Here is a 20,026-nt window from a genome sequence, read left to right on the forward strand (position 1 = left end):
TAGCCCACCTATAGGAAATACCTGTGGCATGAATACTCCTAAATAAGATGCCTTGGTCCTAACCCCCTGCCAGGAACCATCTCATATTCTGTCTGCCATGCTGAGCTTTCCCTCAACACCTGTAACACCCCGTGGATTCTCCAGCTTGCTTTGATTACTAGAGGAGAGAGGTCAGGACTCAGCCCCACCCACGGTGGTCCATTCCACTGAAGAAAGGTGACCAAGATGACGCGCCTGGGTAGCTCAGTAAGTTAAGCATCTGACTTGAGCTCAGGTCATGATCTGAGGGTCATGGGGTTGAGCCCTATGTTGGGCTCCATGCGCAGTGCAGAGTCTGCTCATCCCTCTCCTTCTCCCTCTGCCCCTGTCCTCACTTGTGCGTTCTCTTTCAGAGAAATAGATAAAATATTAAAAAAAAAAAAAAAAAGAAAAGAAGGTGACTAAGAGCTACAAGAACAGATGGGATTTCCTGGCATTTTTGCTCAGTTCAGGGGAATGTTATACATGCAACCAGGACACTTGAGGAGAAATGCCTGAGCCTCCACTGGGAAGGCTACAGACCACAATTAGGCTTCTGAAGAGGAGAGGGTGGGCCAGATCTTTCTAGAAATGGTGGGATGGAGGAAAGAAAAGCAGGTTAGCAATAGTCTGTGCTTCTATGTGACAAAATGCTGACTATCTGGAGAGTAAGCTGGCATTTACCTAAGAATCAGTGACAATAGTCCCCATTAGGAAGGGGTGAGCTCCAGAAGCCTGACAAAAAAAACACCTTATCACCTCTGTTCAGGGGATTTGCCCTGACAGCTTAGATCTCTCAATGGGAGAAGCAGGGTGTGATGGTTAAAGGCACAAGCTACAGAGTTCAGTTCCACCTCTTACCACCTATGATCTTGAACAAGCTATTTAAATTATTCACATTTGGTTTTATCATGTAAAATTCAAGAATTAAATATCCTGGGGCACCTGGGTGGCTCAGTGGCATAAGCCTCTGTCTTTGGCTTAGCTCATGATCTCAGGGTCCTGGGATCAAGCCCCACATCAGACTCTCTGGTCAGCAGGGATACTCCTTCCCCCCTCTCTCTCTGCCTACTTGTGATCTTTGTCTGTCAAATAAATAAATAAAACCCTAAAAAAAAGAATTAAAAGTCCTAGCTGATAGGGTCACTGGCATTATAAAGCATATGAAACACTGAACATAGAAGTGGTTCACTAGTACCTACCTAGTAGGTGTTCAATGGACAGTTACTATGTGGAGGGTTTGCAGATTTCAGCATTTCCAGAAATTTGTGTTTTCAATTTTAGGTAACTCTTGTATTTGTTTGCTATGTTTTGTTTTCTTATGTCATCTGTTGTGATTTGGGTGGGACACTGGGAGAAGCTGACCTACAGAATATCTTACTAGATATACTATCTAGTTATCTAGTAAGTAGATAGTATACAGATAGATAGTAAGTAGATAGTATATCTAGATATACTATCTAGTAAGTAGATAGTATATAGACATATATATATCTAGATATACTATCTACTTTCTAGTAAGATGCTGTACTTAACTGGAGCCTCAGAGAAACTATATCCGTTCTAATTTTTTACATATTTAATTATATTTTAATTATTTGCAATTTGATCATCCAAAATGGCATAGCTCATATACCCAATATATTTAAATAAATTTAATAATCTACAAATTACATTTTCTCTTTGGTGTTCAGAGCACACAATTTCCAACATGGGTAGGGGGTTCCCCCCACACCACCAAAAAGCAATTCTCAGAATGCCAGTCTGAGAAATAAGCTCATTTCTGACACTATTTACCTGGAGAACGCATTAGATTCCACAGGTCAAGGGCTCAGTCCTATAACACTGGGTGTGTGTGCATGCATACACACACATGCATGCACACACACACACACACACACACACCACTACACACTTATGTGGCCCAGGCTGTTACCTGCACTTTAGGCTCCTGACAATTGGCTATCAATCAGAGGATCCCATAACTTCCTCAGGTTCAATGAATTTGCTACAGCAGCAGTTCACAGAACTCAGAGAAACATGTTATGTGCTAGATCACCGGATTAATGTAAAAGGATATAACTCAGGAAAGATCTAGAGGGAAGAGCTGCACAGGGCAAGGCAGGTGCATAAAGGCTCTGGAGGTTCCACGTCCTCTTAAGGCCCATCACTCTCCCCACATCTCCAGGTGTTCACCAACCTGAGAGTTTCGCAACCTGGGAGTTCTTCAAACCTCTTGGGTTTTTATGGAAGCTTCATTACAGAAGCACTCTTGGTTAGAACATTGGCCATTGTAATTGATTCAGCCTCCAGGCCTTCTCCCCTCCCAGAAGGTCTGGAGGGGGACTGAAAGTTCCAACATTCCAAAGACTCCAATCACTTGGTTGGGGGCCTCCTGGTGATTTCCAAAAGACACCTCATCAGTGGAACAAAACATAGCTTTATAACCCTCATCACTTAGGAATTTCCAAGGATTTTGGGAACTGTGAGCCAGCCAAGAATTGTGGCCGAAGACCAAGTATATTTGAGATATTCATATATTTTGGTCATCTGAACAACCAACTACATATTTCTTATAAATCACAATATCACACATTTCTTTACTCAATATGCTGGGAAATCTGACTTAATTGATTTTCTGACTACTGATGACATTTGAGTACTTTATTCTGCTAAGCATCTATATGAAAGAATATAGAGGACTAGTGCTATGTAAAATGACTTGTCACAGAGTTAAGGTACTGTCAGCGCCTATGTTTATAAAGTTGTCTTAAAAAACAAACCAGTTGGGATGCCTGGGTGACTCAGTCGGGTAAGCCGCTGCCTTTGGCTCAGGTCATGATGCTAGGGTCCTGGGATTGAGTCCCACATTGGACTCCTTGCTCAGCCAGGAGTCTGCTTCTTTCTCTGCCTCTGCCTGCCACTCTGCCTGCTTGTGCTCTCTCTCTGATAAATAAATAAATAAATAAAATCTTTAAAAAAACAAACAAACCAGGAGCATCTGGGGGGCTTAGTCTGTTATGGATCTAACTCTCGGTTTTGTCTCAGGTCATGACCTTAGTGTCCTGACATTGAGCCCCATGTCAGGCTCCATGCTCAGCATGGAGTCTGCTTGACACTCTCTCCCTATCCCTCTCTCCCTCCCCCCGTGCTTGCTCTCTCTCTCAAATGAATAAATAAATCCTAAATACACACACACACACACACACACACACACACCCTAACAAACAAACCAGAGCCCTCAGCACCTTTCGACCTTCTAGAATCTTCCAGACACATGGTCTAGAACCTGTCTGAGTTTTTCTCTATCTGCATGGATTATGGAATCTTCGTGAGTGCAACTTGACTGCTTATCCACATCCTCTCTTACCTCTCTGCCTGGCTGTCCATGATCTAGTGACATCGGCCTTCCTTACTCCTGGTTTCTGGATCTCTGCCTGGCACAATCTTTCCCCTTCTTTTGAAGCTGATGTCCACTGGGTTTAAGTCCTCCTTTGAGTGCCTCTGATACCATATTCCCCTCCTAAATCTTGTTATAACACCCGGTGCTGTTCATCATAGCTCTTATCACAAATGCATTTACAGTTGACCCTTGAACAACGTGAGGGGAGAGGAGCACAATCCTCTCTGCACAGTTGAAAACCTGCCTATAATTTTTGACTCCCCAGAAACTTAATTACTGATACCTCCTGTTGATGGGAAGCTCTACCAATAACATAAATAGTCGATTAACCCCTATTTTGTATGTTATATGTATTATATACTGTATTCTTACAATAAAGCAAGCTAGATAAAAGAAAATGTTAAGAAAATCACAAGGAAGAGAAAATATATTTATAGTACCATACCGTGAAAAAGCCACAAACAAGTGAACCCTCGCAGTGCAAACCCATGCTGTTCAGGTCAGCTGTAAGTGGTTATTTATGTAACTTTAACTTAATTGCAGCCGCCCCTATTAACATGTACATTTCATATTGAGGGACACCATATCTTTTGGTTTACAGCTATATTATTCTCAGCATTTAGCCCAGTACCTCTTCAAAAAATATTTATAGGGGCACCTGGGTAGCTCAGTGGGTTAAGCCTCTGCCTTCAGCTCAGGTCATGATCCCGGGGTCCTGGGATCGAGCCCCGCATCAGGCTCTCTGCTCAGCAGGGAGCTTGCTTCCTCCTCTCTTTGCCTACTTCTCTGCCTACTTGTGATCTCTGTCTGTCCAATGAATAAATAAAATATTAAAAAAATTTGTAAATTGAGTAAATAAGTGAGGAAGCAGGTATGAGAAGTCAAAGCTGATTCACCTTGAGGCCAGGTCTCAGGCTTGGGATACAAACACATTTTTGCTATTTTCCTTGTCCTGTGGCTCTGAGCAAGAAACTGAACATCCTTTTGACTTGATGTTTTCTCTTCTGTAATATAGAGATAGTATATTATCCTCTCCCAAGTTAATTGTAAGATATAAATTAGGTTGCACCATGTTCACAAAAACATATCATCCCTGGCACATAGCAAGCACTCAAAAAGTTGTTAGTGCTCAAAGGTCACCACTATTCCAAGTGCAGTAAGAGAGAAGTCTAACTATGTCCTTGATCTATGCCTGGGTCACTAACCCAAACAGCTGATGTTAGGGCAGAGTCAACAGCAATGGCAGTTTAAGTCTTTCTCAAAGCAGATCAAGAGTGTGCTGATCCCCCTGTAGCACTGGAAGAGCTTCTGCCACCGCCTCACTTAGTCTGAGAGGTAACTTATCATTCGAGTTGTGGCATCACACAGCATCTCTCAGGAGAGCTGCTGGCTTTGCAAACAGAGCCAAAATCTGATCCTCAATTACATTGTGTAAAATAACGGATAGTGTCTCTCGTTTGGGGAGGGCTCAGCAGGATCTGATAATCATCACCTTAGCAACTTCTAGTTACCAGCCAGCATTACAAAGGAAAGAGAATATTCCAGTAACATGTGGTCTGGGCAGACACTTAGACTTCGCATCTAAATTTACAATACATCGCGGTCTGCCACCCCCAGGAGTCCACTCACTCTAGTAGCACATGTGCATATGCCTAGCTCCTTAGAACCCAGCCTTTCCAACGTTTCTGTTTCAGATGTGCTTTGTCCTCCACATTTGCAAAACAAAATCTTTTCTAAAAGTCTATGTAATCACTTTTCATTTCTGATTAAACCTTGTTGAAGATTATGTTGTACCAGGAAGAGTACTGTTCTTCTTAGAATACAATCTCTGAAAAACTTTGTAGGAAAAAGCAAGTTCAAAATGAAATGTTCAAGGAGTCAACTATTATCACTACATGAATTCATTTTATAATAAAATTTCAAGCAGTACATCCAAAAGAAAACCATGGCTAAATAGCTAGGAAGGCAAGGCAAGATTCATTCAGACAAGAGATGGCTTTGGAGAAGGAGCCTCTTGGCCGATTTCCATCATTACTGAGAACAAATACATTATATGCATAAAAAAAGGAATTTCACATTGAAGCTAGTCTCAAGATTTGGAACTGCCTAACATGGAGTTATTAAAAAAAAAACAACAGCTTTGCCATAGAGTTGCTGTTAGAAAATTGATTCCTATCAGGGAATACAGCTGCTGACTGTCTGGACTCTTGAATCTAGATGAGGTCATGTGATGACCAAGCCTTACCAAGAATAAATGAGCAGAAATGCTCCTTGTTACTTCAGGGCAGAAACATTTAAGAAGTGGGGATGCCGTCTTCATCCTCTATTCCCCATCTGTTGGCTATTCTGTGAGGAACCCAAGAGAAGGAGGAAATCACAAGTAGGAAGGAGTCTGGATTCCATAATCAGTGTCTAGATAAAAGCTACTTGCTGACCAACAACAACAACATCCACACGTTACTGTTTCCTTATGAGAAATATATTTCTCTTCTCTAAAGGCATTGGAATTTTAGGAGTAATTATCACAGAAGTTAACATTGTCTCAATTAATAACTTCGTTTAAAAGAAAAGAAAATCATACATTTTCTTGAGAACTTGAAGTCATGCAAGGAGCCTGACAGGGTGAAGTGGGATCCGAATCCTATAAAGTGGCAGCTCTGTGTTTAATATATGATTATCACTATTAATATCACTGGTGCATGTTTGCTCTACTCACGTAATTTCTCTGGTGTTTTCGACTTTGCCACACTTTGGAATTCTAATAACTATTTCTGTAATATTACCAGTTACTAATTTGCGACACTTCCTTAGTTTTGACATTTGGCTCCTTGGCTTCATGCCCCTGTAATGGACATTAGGGACCAGAGAGTCATCATGTGTGAGCTCATTATTTCTTCCCAAGTGCATAGAAGGTATGATATGGGCAACAGTCAGCACTTTTGCTGAGACACAGGCCAAAAAGCCATACCTCTAATCATCCAAATTATATGAAGCAAATGAACAGCAGGCAGGCAGATAAAACCCTTAGCAACTCTCAGAAGCAGCAAGAACTTGGAGAATCTGATCCTCGTCCACTCACAGGATGTGCTCGGTTCCAGGACTGAAGGTAGGGTTCAAGTTGATTAAGATAGTGATGATCATCAGAATCCGAATTATTATTGCTATTATTATTATTATTTTTACATCATCTGGGGTTAGTTTGGAGCTGGGATTGGGCTAATAGCACATTAGACCAATTACTTGTGTGCCTATCATATACATTATCACTGCAGAACCACTATATTAAGCTGTAAGTTAGAATACATAAGCAGCCATGAGAAGGTAGTATAAAGGCTGATACAGAAACGCAGATGGAGGTATTCTGTTCCAAAATTAAATAGGAAATGGAAAGCTGTAGCTTTTTAAAGGGGGGAGAAACACATATCCTATCATCTGCTAGAAGCTACCTGAATTATAGGTCCTGTCCTGTACCACACAGGTACCTCAGCCCCATGGAAACAGCACACTCCACTCTAGGCTTTTAAATGGGTATGAATTTCTGTAAGGGAGAGACTAAACTCTGAAACAGTATCAGGATCCATGATGGCACTGGCATAAGGAAAGAGGATATCCAGGGAAGGATGGAGTGCCATAGGGTTGACCATTCCTTATGGACACATTTCAACCCGATGCTAAATTGGTTTCATAAACTCTCTACTTAAAAACCCTAGTGTATGAGGCGCCTGGGTGTCTCAGTGGGTTAAAGCCTCTGCCTTCAGCTCAGATCATGATCGCAGGGTTCTGGGATTGAGCCTGGCATCAGGCTTAGGGAGCCTGCTTCCCTTCCTCTCTCTCTGCCCATCTCTCTGCCTACTTGTGATCTCTGTCTGTCACATAAGTAAATAAAATCTTTAAAACAAACAAAGAAAAAAACCAAAACCCTAGCATAGGGACACCTAAGTGGCTCAGTTGGTTAAGCATCTGTCTTCAGCTCAGGTCATGATCCCAGGGTCCTGGGATCGAGTCCTGCATTCTCCCTCTCCCTGCCATTCTCCTGCTTGTGCTTGCTCTCTCTCTGACAAAAAAAAATAAATAAAATCTAAAAAACAAAACAAAACAAAACCTTGTGTAGTGGAGCAGTAGAGTCATTAAGAGTACAGATGTGGAACTAAAGGTCTAAATCACAAGCTTCCATGCCCACTATAGAGAGTTGGTCTAAAGGAAAAGGTGGGATAATAATTACCTCGTTCTAGGGGCACCCACGTGGCTCGGTTGGTTAAGTGTCTGCCTTTGGCTCAGGTCCTGATCCCAGAGTCCTGGGATAGAGCCCCCCATCTGGCTTTCTGCTCAGCAGGGAGTCTGCTTCTCCCTCTGCCTGTTGCTCTCCCTGCTTGTGTGCGCATGCTCTCTCTCTGTCAAATAAATAAATAAAATCTTAAAAGATATCACCTTATTCTATGCATTATGCTGAATAATCCAAACACAACGTAAGATGTTACCTTCCAAAAGTAAGTACTATATGTAATTTAACATACATATTTATACTATATATACAGATATATATTCTGAACATCTGGGATATTAGCCCTATCCTTCCATAGATGAATTAAATCAATATTTTACAAAAGTTCTTTCCTAGTCCCAGAAGTTCATTGACATGCAGCATCCTGTCCATTCTCTTTGCCAACACCCTAAAAGCAACATAATATCAAAGGGCATATGTAGTAGAGAATAAACAACAGTATGCAGAGTACGCATGTAAACTCAAAGCCTCATTTTTTCTTTTTACTGCTCCTATTAGGCTCACAAAACCACTGCCTTTGAATGTGAGGTCTCACTTCTAACACTCCTAGGTGATGTCAAGATTCCTAAACTATGTGGATTAGTGGCTTTCTGACTCAAAATCCAGAAATCAAGGCCTTTCTCTGTTGCAGAGACAGCCAATGGTAAGTATTTATTGCTGAGGGGTCCATCTTTTGTGTGCAATTTCAGTGGATTATTTATCATTTTCTCCTGATCCACTATTCCCTTTTTCTACCCTCTCTTTCCGATTCATTCTGTCTGGAAATTGCAGCTCCACAGCAAAAATGTGGCCTGGAAGTTGCCATCACTCATTCCACTGAGTGCCTTGCTGGCTCTGGCTCCTCCCTACGCACACCCAACCATTACCCTGTTTATCTATAGGGGTATCTGCATTACAGGTGCTTATTTATAAGCATATCTACGTATTTTCTACAACCTCGTGGAGGCCCAGGCAAGCTCTTCTACATGATGATATATTCAGAGGAACAGCGCCTGTTGCCGTGGTCGGGCGCAGGGTGGGTGCCACTTGGAAGAACACCACGTTCTTTTCGGGTGAACTGCCGTGTCAAAAAGCCGTGAACGTGGCTGAGGGTTGCTCACCAGGGCCAGTGAAAGGCAGCATCAAAGGAATGATCTGAAATGTGAAAAAGAATCAATAATCATTCTTCAAAATAAGGCCTTTTCAAACATGGCAAATGTCACTGGCTCTTGGCAACACTATTGGGATTTATTCTCTCAGAAAGGGCACCACCACAGGGCTGAAAGAAAAAGCCCCGGTATGTTATTCTTTGAAATGGCAAAACGACAGAAAAGCAGGCATTGGAGTTCAGAGGCAGATGCAAATTAAATGCACATAATTCCTTGGGGTGCTTTGATCCATCTTCTCTTAAGGGTTGTGCTGCTAAGGGTGGGTCATGGGAGGTGTCACTCGGGTGCAGGGAGGGTGAGCACGGGAGGTGTCCCGGCAGAACCTGGATGCCCTCACTCACACCCCAGTTTCAAACGAACATCAAGAGTAGGAGCTAATTTCTTGTTTCCTCAGCGGCTTCTGTCTCACATGCCAGAGCTCAGCATTTGACTCCTTCCTTACCCTCCTTCCCACCTCTGAACAGTTCCATCTGCCTCTGATTATTCCCCATCTCTCCTTCCCTTGACCCCAAATCAAGCCCACTGGCTTCCTCTGATGGCCTTTCCTCTAGTTCCCTAATGCTAGTTTCTCGTTGTTTCCATGCATTCATCATGTTTACATCAGAATAATGGGTCCAACACAGGTCGAATCATACCACTCCTCCTGCTTACCTCCAAATCTGTTGGGGTAATCTACAAAAACAGTACATTCTGCATCCTTCCTGAGGTAGCTCGGGTCTTTTTTTTAGTACAAACTCCTCTATGAAGCCCCAAATCCCTATAACATCATGACAGCTACCCTCCAAATATACCACGCTTAAAGTATGCCATGCCTCCTCCCATCAGTCCACCACGGAGTAACTTGTACCCAACCTCATATACCAATGTTTATAATGAAAGGCTTCATAGTGGTAAAAGGAGCCACAGGTACACACTGTACATGGAGGGATCACACAGACAAATGCTGAGCTAAAGAAAAGTGTTACAAAAGAGAACATATCACATAAAATCCACTTCTATGAAACTCAAAACCAGGCAAAAGTCCATAGTGAGAAAATCATAGTTACCTCTTGGAGGTGCAGAATTAAGAGTTAACTCAGAAAAAGCCCCGGTAAGTTATTCTTTGAAATGGCAAAAAGGGGAACAAAGAAGACTGCTTGGGAGATAGAAATGCCTCATGCAAGACTTTGATTTGGGTGGTAATCACATGGGCACATATCTACATAAATCAGGGTGGTAATTACACAGGCGTATACATATGTAAAAATGCACTGAGCTGGCCAGTGAAGATGGGTCTGGTATGCCTCCCTTTAAAAGGAAACAAACACCAACAGATAAATGACATCTGGGGGGAAGTGTTTCTTATGTTCAACCGGTCACCACATCCCAACCTCTGCCCATAAGACAAATAACTCTCTTCTTCATGTTCCTACTTCCTATTACAGCGACAGATAAACAGATGGTTCTTGCTGGTGTCTCTTTTTGCTCTTAGCTTGTGGCATCTTTATAAAAAGGGACTGAGTGGCATTTTCTTTTCATCCCCAGCACTTAACACAGAGTTCGGTCAAATGTTGCTGAATGAATGTAATAAGAATCACAAATAGAATTGAGTGGGCCCCGTATGCGTGTGGGGCCATTCCTGCCGCAAATGTCCCCTAGCTCAGCTGTGTGCTTCTCCACAGGCAGAACTCTAAGCCATCATCCTCTTATCGCTCCCATGTCTGTTCATAACTGCACTGTCTTCCCCATTAAGAAACCGAGTGAAGCCAAAGTGATTTGCACCCCAGACCATGCTGCACTGAGCCAAGAGAGCACACACACTGGGCTCACACACAGTCAACTGCACAAACATTAGGCTGGTTCGTTGTGGAAAGAAAGCAAAATTAATTTGTAGCTGTCAGTCAGTTGGGTGAGATTTGCTCCACTTCTGAAATTTATTGACAGGCTCTAATAACTGGCACTTAAATTGTCTTTTCTGGAAGCAAGCGACAAAAGGCAGGAACTGGAAATAGGATGTTCACCTCCGGTTCCCAAGCAAGACAGAAAGAGGCCATTGTGGTCATATAGTTTTTATACCATTTTCAAATCTTAATAGACATTTTTGCTATTGGAAGTTTCCCAGATTAGCTTGCTGTTTTTCTTTATTACTGCAGGGTTAATGTAGTCTGAGTGTTTTGGCAAGGTTTACAGCACAGAGAGTGAAGGGGAAAAAAAGAATCGCGATTGCCTGTAATAAAGAGGGTGGCGAAGACTTGGAATCAACAGCCGTTTTATTGAGGGACTTCTGGTGATCGGCACTTGGACGTATTTTAATTCAAATACTCTTCACAATAATGCTGTGAAGAGGGATTTATGAGGCCAAATTTACAGATGAGAAGAATTGAGAGTGCAGAGGTAAAATAATTGCCCAATACCTGTAGTAATGCTATAGTCAAAATTTAAATTAATATTTCTCAGGCTAACTCCTATGAAGTCTGATGAGGTAATAACTTGCAATTTTATAGATGCAGCTTTTAGGAAGGAAAAGGTCCTTCCTAACTTCCCTCAGAACTCATCACCGATGTTTACTTTACTTCAATAAACCCAGCCTCCTAGACCAAGCTATGTAGATAGGTCTACCATATCAATCAACTCAAGGCAATATTTACAGACAGCTACTAAGAAATAATTATACATCTGTTTATTTTTATACATGGTAGGGAGTCATAAGAGGAAGAGAGAACAGCCTTTGCCCTCAAGGAGCCCTGCAGCCTAAAATTAAGAGATTTGGCCAATTCTCCACTATGTACAGAAAGTCGGGAAGGGCATTAGCATGATGATCCCTGCACTTGTTTCTCAAGCCAGCAAAAAGCAGCAGCCTCCTCAGCAATCTCTCCTGTCTGTGCCCAACACTAGTTGTTGCTATTGTAGATCATGAGTCCTCAAGAGATGGTCATGGGCTGCATGATCTTGGGTGCCAAGGGAGCCATCTATGTCTCCTGGGCTTCATGCTGGAAGGGAGAACAACATTCTAAAAGCAGAGAATTGCTGAGGTCGTAATGCTTGAATGTCAGTGACCCAGTGGGGAGGGTGCAGGACTTGATTTCTTTTTGAGGGCTTGATTACGTCTACTGCATACAGGAAGGATTAAATGGGGAGAAGTGACTTGTACTTTAAAGATACACCATTCCACAAAGATTGGCTGAGGACCCACTGGGTGCTAGTGTTGTGAACTCCCGTGAGAAGGGCAGATGTAAGTAATTATCACTCCATGTGGGAACTGTCCATATAAAATAGGGACCAAATGTTACGGGAGCAGAGAGGTCACATTTAAATCTATCCAGAGTAACTGAGAAAAGTCAGGCAAAGAAAAATGGAAGAGATTTCCAAGAAGAGACACCAGCATGTACTCTGGCACAAAGATGTTAAAAAATATCTCATGTATCTAGAATGATGGGGGCTTTGATATGGTTATAACACAGGTTTGTGTTTTTGAATTGTTTTTCCATGCGTTGGTTTTTGGCTTGGCTATTTTTATTCGATTGTTTATCTTATTTATTTCTCCTTTCTTCAATAAATATTCAAAATGTGAATGAACCCATTTAAGGGTAATGGATCAGATACTGTATTAGGGTTCTCCAGAGAAACAGAACTGAGAGACAGAGAGAGAGAGAGAATGAGAGGCAGGAATGGGGGGAGGGGAGATTTATTTTAAGGAATTGGCTAATACAATTGTGAAGGGTTGTAAATCCAAAATCTGCAGGGTGTGTTGGCAGTCTGAAGACCAGAGAAAAACCCAGCCAAGACCCAAGACCCAAGGCTATCTACTGGCAGAATTCCTTCTTGCTCAGGGGAGGTCAGTTTTTGTTCTAATTAGGCCTTCAATTTATTAGATAATACCCACCCATACTATAAAGAATAATCTGCTTTACTCAAATCCCATCCATTCCAACGTGAATCTCATCCAAAAAACACCTTCACAGAAATATTCAGAATAATGTTTCACCCAATGTCTAGGCACCGTGGCCAGTCAAGCTGATGAACAAAGTTAACTATCAGAGGACCATGAAGAAAAGAGACATGTTCGAAGTTTTAAGGATTTTGTTTTTATCTTTTGGATAATACAGAACCCTTGAAAAGTTTTAATCAACTTATGATAAAACCTCTGATACAACTGCAGATGATGCTGAAATTTTTAATTGAGCAGATGCTAATGATATTAATGGAGACAAATATAGAAAGAAAAATAGGATTGGGTCTTGTAGAGTTTGAAATAGCAGCATGACAGCCAGGTATAAATATGCACGAGGCACTAGAAACACAGGTGTGTGTGTGTGTGTGTGTGTGTGTGTATGTGTGTGTGCAGCTTAAGTTAGAAAATATAAATTTTGAGGGATGCCTGGGTCGCTCAGTCAGTTAAGCTTCCCCCTTAGCTTGGTTCATGATCCCGGGTCCTGGGATGGAGTCCCACACTGGACTCCCTGCTCAGCATGGATCCTGCTTCTCCCTCTGCCTGCCACTCCCCCTGCCTATGCTCTCTCTCCTTCTCTCTTTGACAAATAAATAAATAAAATCTTGAAAAAAAGATACAAATTTAAAATTGCTATTATGTAGTGACTTCTAAAATCATGCATTTATAAGGGATAGAGAATGAGAAAGAGCTGAGGGCAGAATTCTGGAGAATACCAGTATTTTATATAGTGAGAAGGAGCAGGAAGAGGCTAAAGGAAGAAGAATTATGACAAAATACCTAGAATAAATGATAAATAGACAATAAAGAAAAGGTCCCTTAGAACATGGAGGGAGGAATGGGTATGGACTCAAAGGAAGTGTAATAAATTATGAGCAAAACAAAGTCATGAGGGTCTTCTTAGTAAGTTTTCCTAAATATTTATGGGTACAGAAGTATTTCAGCCTGAAGGCTAATGCTGGAAGACAGGGGGTAATGGCGGAAGCCATATATAGAACTATGAGAACTTGGAGCGCCTAAGAAAGCTGCTACTGTATCAGTATCCATGACCAGTGCAAAGGGTAGGAAGAAAGAATATGTGATACGCTGAACAGCCGAGGTGATATGAAAAAGTTGACACACTATCAGAGGAATCATTTAAAACCAAATGGTGGAGGAAGTGAAGGTACAACATTTTAAGGGTCTCAGGGGAGTTCTCTATAACAGAGAGAAGCCAGCATTTATTCCCCAGCCCTTTTCTTTCTTCCTTGTGGAAGGTCATTGTTAACAGAACTCTCCTGGCCTCTCTCTGCAACCTTCACTTACTCTTCCCCCGTGGTGTATGGAGTAAAAAAAAAAAAATACACACACACACACACACATATATATACACACACACATACATATCTATTTATACATATGATTTTATTTATTTATTTGAGAGAGAGAGTGGGGGGCAAGAGGGATACTGAAGGGAGGCACAGAGGGAAAGGAAAAAGCAGACTCCCTTCTGAGCAGGGAGCCCAATGTGGGGCTCGATCTCAGGACCCTGGGATCATTTTTGAGCGGAAGGCAGATGCTTAACCAAATGAGCCACCCAGGTGCTCCTGGAGTAACTTATTTTATTGGTAAAGACAAAAAGAATAAAGTCTATGCTTATGACTCTGAGCCTCCCTCTTTCTCTTAGGAGCCGGTCCTGCCAGCTCAGGGCTCAGGCTCTCCACGGCGCTCTGCCATGTGTCCAGCCTCACAATGAATGGGCCGGCCTATCTTATCCAGTCCTGGGGGTCAGTATTAGGGCCCTGATCTATGAATATCCGCCTTCCTCTCCAGCACCACTATTATAGGCAAGAGAAGGGCAGTTTTGATATCCCTTCTGCTGTTTGTCTTACTGTTCAATAGATCCGGTTAATTGTGCATGAAAGGTGAGATGCTGTTATTAAGCACTTACTTCCTAATCAGGGTTACAGTAAAGGCAATGGGGGTATGTTTTGTCACCCACATCTAGACTGAGCCACCTGAGGACAGGGAGGGGCTCTCCTCTTACCACATTTCCCACAGTACCTACATGGCCCATAGGAGGCACCCCGATAAATCATTCATTTATATATATATATATATATATATATATATATATATATATAAAACCTTCAATTTCTTCAACCTTCAATTTCTTCTCTCTTTCTTAAATGGTTAGGTAGCAGGAAAAGTAGGCCAACAGGGCTCTCACATACACAATAAAAAAAATCATAGATAAGAGGAGTTTCTACATCATTAAAGAAAAAAAGCAAGAATCAGGAAGAAAATGGAATAAGAATACCAATAAAACATTTTACAAAAAAGGAAATAAAGTGGCTGATTCACAGCCAAAGTGATACTCAACCTTATTCATATCAGAGAATGAAACTTAAACAATAATTTCATTGGTTCACAAGATTAAAAAGATTGATGATATCTAATGTTAGTGAAGGTTCAGAGAATCAGTCACTGTCCATTACACTTTCAATGGGTGTGTAAATTAAGGAAGCCTTTTTTGGTAAGTGATTTGGCAGTGGCATTTAAACATTAACTGTGCATATCCTTTGTCTAAGCGATTCCATGCACAAAAATTTATTTTAATATATCAATACATAATCTCAAATATATATAAGTAATGGTGGTCTTTTCAGCAATTTAGGAACAATCTTAGTGTTGATTAGTGGGGGTTTTTTAAACAAATTATGGTGCAACTATATTATGGAATGATCCTTAGCAAGGGCTCTCAAGCTCAGCATTGACACTGAAGTCTGAAATGCCTTTGGACTGGAAAATTCTTTCTTGTGGGAGACGGTCCTGTGCATTATAGGATATTTAGCAGCATCTCTGGCTTCTATCCTTCCTGGCTCCCCCTTCCCCACAGTTGTGACAACCAAACATGCTTCCTGACATTGCCAAATGACAGCACGTCTCCAGGCATTGCCAAATTACAACATGCTTCTAGACGTGGAAGCCAAAAGACAGCCTGTGGAACTGGGGCAAAATTATTCCCATTTAAAAATCATAGTTCCACAAGAGACAAAGTAAATATCGAAGTGTTTTAAACACTAGGGTTCCAAATAATAATTTCACACAAGTGAAAACAGCATGTTACAGAAAAATAGATCACATCGCTCATGTACTAAAAAGACAGAGATGAGGCGCCTGGGTGGCTCAGTGGGTTAAGGCCTCTGCCTTTGGCTCAGGTCATAGTCCCAGGGTCCTGGGAACGAGCCCCACATCGGGCTCTCTGCTCAGTGGGGAGTCTGTTTCCCTCTCACTTTCTGCCTGCCTCTCTGCCTAGTTGTGATCTCTCTGTCAAATAAATAAATAAAATCTTAAGAAAAATTAAAAAATAAAAAGATAGATGAACATATATATATTTGCAAAGGAAGCAAGCATAAAGTGAGTGTAGGAAGATGTATTATCAGTCTCCAATTGGCAGTGGTTTCCTCTGAGTGCAGAATAGGAGTATGGGAGCTTTTCCTTTTTTTTTTTTTTTTTTTAATGCTTTGTGCATCTAACTAAAGAAAATTAGAAATTACTTTCTACTACATGTAACAAAGCCTTGAAGTTGGTGATTAGAGCAAGTCCAAAGACAGACAGTCCAGGGCTAGGATCACAGGTACACTATGTCTTCTAAGACCAAGGTCATGTATTTGATCTCAGGTAATCATATATGCCCATCACCTAGGACTCATGGGATGGCTGTTCTACTTAGAGCATCAAGTTTTCCTTCTAAGAAAGGGAAGCAAAGCCAGATTCCAGCTAAGCTGAGCTCATCCTCTCCAATTACATGTCATTGGCCAGAACTATGTCACATAGCCACAACCATCTACAAAGAATCTATTTTTAATTTTTTTATTTCAAGTCAATTTAATAAACATATACTGTATTACTAGTTTCAGAGAGAGAATTTAGTGACTCATCAGTTGCATATAACACTCAGTGCTCATTCCATCAAGTTCCCTCCTTAATGCCCATCACCCAGTTGCCCTATCCCCCCACCCTCCTCCCCTTCAGAAACTCTGCTTTTTTTTTTTTTAATTAGAGTTGAGAGTCTCTTATGGTTTGTCTCCCTTTCTGTTTTCATCTTATTTTAATTTTCTTTCCCTTGCCCCATGTTCATCTGTTCTGTTTCTTAAATTCCACATATGAGTGAAATCATATGGTATTTGTCTTTCTCTAACTGACTTATTTCCCTCAACATAATACCCTCTAGTTCCATTAATGTCACTGAAAACGGCAAGATTTCACTCTTTTTGATGGCCGAGTAATATTCCATTGTATATATATACCACATCTTCTTTATCCATTCAGCTGTTGGTGGAAGTTTGGGCTTTTTCCACAGTTTGGTTGCTGTGGACACTGCTGCTATGAACATTGGGGTTCAGGGCCCCCGGAACACCTATATTTCTTTTAAGCTGCCATCTTACCAACTTGAATACAAACAACATAGGCAGCTAACAACAATGCCTTATGTGAAATACCTTCAAAATAAAGAAAAAGGAAAGGTAAGAAGTAGAGGAATGGAAAGAAGGGAGGGGGAAAGGGATTAGTATAGAAGAAACGATGGAATGGACACAGAGCTTGAAGACAACAGGCTTGGGTCTGAATCCTGCTGTCATCACTTCCATACTTTTCAGTGGAAAGCAAATTAGTTTCTTTAAGGCTGCTTTTCCAAATATAGAATGCCTATCTTACAAAATGGCTATAGGACTAACTGAGATCATTTTGGTTATGTTCTTAGGTGATTGCATACAGTAGGTGTTAAGTAAAGTGGATTTTCTTCTTCTTCTTAGAATGCCCACAGCTTATTGAATATGAAAACATTCAAGTGCACATAAATAGCTCTTTAGTTGTTCCATGGATATTATGTTGTACCCTAAGGAGAGCTTCTGCTCTTCAAGGGCAGGGACTTTGGGTTGCTGTGGGATTTCATAAAAAGTATGGGTATCTTTTATACCACATACACACTCATTGGACATCACATATCTTCTGCCCTGGACACTTGGCAAGCCTGATGACACAGTGATGCTACACAGAAATGAGGATGGACCTTTGAAGTGAGGTCCAAGAATTACTATTGTGTAAGTGAGTCCCTGAAAACATAAATAGTCTTAGTCTGCAGTAGCTGGATAGGTTGTGAGACACTCAACAGGGGAAATGAAAGGCAAAGGGAAGCTCAGAAAGGAACAGAGAGAACTCTGTAGTCTTTGCAGGGTGGTAATTTTGCTGAGTGGAGGTTGCATTTATGTGTTATGGGGAATTATGGAGGGGCCAGAAAACCCTGGAACATGTATGCACACACACAAACACACACACATACCACTGCACAAATACCAAGGCTGGAGGACTCCGACTGATTACTCTTTTCCCCTTAGACTGTCCACTTTAATCCCAGCCCAAACACAGTCCACATCACCACACCCTCCCCTCACAAATCTCACCTTCCTCCTTAACTTCCCAGTCTCTGTGAAGGCCATCTCCATTTTTAGCTACTCATAAGCTTTTTTTTTTTTTTTTTAATGATTTTACTTATTTATTTATTTATTTAGAGAAAGAGAGCAAGAGCAAAGGAAGAGAGAAAATCTCCAGCAGACCCCACACAGAGCATGGAGCCCAACACGGAGCTTGATCCCAGAACCCTGAGATCATGACCTGAGCCAAAATCAGGAGTCAGAAACTAAACTGACTGCACCACTCAAGCACCTCACAAGCTCTTGAGTCTCCTTCAATTCTCCAGTCATAAAATCACCTCCCAATCTTGCCTTTCTCATGTGTCCCTCTCTTTGCCTTTCCACCACCACGGCCTCAAGGTCGGTAGGTTACTTACCCAATCCCTTTACGGGTCACATTCCATCTGTGCCTCCATGTTGCCATGCAAAACTCTGTTCAACAACTTCGGAAGCACAATTTTCTCATCACAGAGTGCAGTGTTGCCCTTGTTTTCTAGGTAAGTAAATTGAGGTACAGAGAAGAGACGAGAAAGACCTTGACGAAGATCACGTGGCTTGTAAATTTCAAACACAGAAATTAGTCTCTCCAGCTCCAGAGCCACATTTTTCTCACGATATCACACGGCCTCTTTCAGGCATCAGGGAACTCTCCCCATGCTCCTGGAAGGGGGTCCACTTCCTGCCTTTCTCAGCAGCCTGTGTTCCAGCTGCTTCCGCACTGCTGACAAGCAGGCCCAGTACTGAGATCCCTGCTGGAAGCTGTCGTGAAGCCAGCATCAGGTCAGGATGCTATTTACTGGGCAGTGGAATTGAGGAGGGATGAGTGCCAGTGCCTGTGACTTCTGTGTTTTAATATTCACTTAACTTTGTGGAGAGTAATTATATTCCACTCATTCTACACCAGCTGGTATTTACTTCATCCTCCATCAGGCATCAACAGAGCATGGGGCTGCAAGACAGAAATATTACTCTGGCGAGCATAAATATTTCATTTTTCACACCACAAATGCGTTGATGATTTATTAATTAGCCTAAAGGCTGCTGCCTCTGTAGAGCTGAAAACGAAGCTTTTCTGCTGTGTGGATTGGGCTTGTCTGGGGCACAGAGCCCATGGGTGATGCTCAGCTGGGAACATGGCCCAAGTTTGGCAAACGGCCTCTGGAATGTCCAATCCAAGCTTCACAGGCCCAGCCTTGCCTTTTGACTGCTCACAGAAGCCTCACAGAGTACTTCTTTCGCCTCAAAAAATATTTTATCTCCACTTTTCCAGAAAATATAGCTGGGACCAGAGCCAACTAGTCTACCTACCAGTTGGCTACTGAGATGAGGTTGCTAACCTGCTAAAAGGTCAATACCTGCCATTGACCCAGATTTTGAAGCTATGTGATCCATGAGCATTGGATATTCAGGAAAACCAACAGAGCCTCCCCTTGAACTTTAGCTACAAATTTTGGGCCAATGGTAGGGTTCAGGGCCCTTTCTATTTATAACTGATCAAACACTGTCTTTGAGAGGAATAATTATCCTAGGGATGAAGCACTCATGGGACAGAAGTCCACTCCGACTGGAATCTGTGTACCCACCCTAAGGAACTCCCTGTGATCTCTGAAGAGACCTTCAGCTTGGTTCTGAATAAGTTGTGAATTGTTTAAAGGAAGAACAAAAATGGAGCCCAAAATATAAGCTTTGTTGTTGATGAAGCTATATTAGAGGACACAATTTGGTGTAGGGTCCCGTAGTCTGCCAACCTTCCACCCTTTTCTAGAGCACTGATTCTTAAGGAGGGAAGGATGT

The 20,026-nt window shown here is 41.8% G+C and overlaps 1 long non-coding RNA gene across 2 annotated transcripts in view; it reads right to left on the reverse strand.

The window, feature by feature from the left end:
- The window catches only part of LOC131828750 (uncharacterized), an 84,152-nt gene extending 64,987 nt beyond the window's left edge, over window positions 1-19,165 (reverse strand). For both annotated transcript variants that reach the window (XR_009352561.1, XR_009352562.1), the window contains exons 1-3: window positions 18,610-19,165; window positions 8,640-8,837; window positions 7,644-7,812 (exon numbers count right to left, since the gene is read on the reverse strand). This is a non-coding gene — a long non-coding RNA (uncharacterized LOC131828750). The remainder of the gene's footprint in view (window positions 1-7,643; window positions 7,813-8,639; window positions 8,838-18,609) is intronic.
- Between the last annotated feature and the right edge of the window lie 861 nt (window positions 19,166-20,026).

Source organism: Mustela lutreola, chromosome 4 (genome assembly GCF_030435805.1).
Source record: "Mustela lutreola isolate mMusLut2 chromosome 4, mMusLut2.pri, whole genome shotgun sequence".
In the NCBI taxonomy this organism is placed as follows: Eukaryota; Metazoa; Chordata; class Mammalia; order Carnivora; family Mustelidae; genus Mustela; species Mustela lutreola.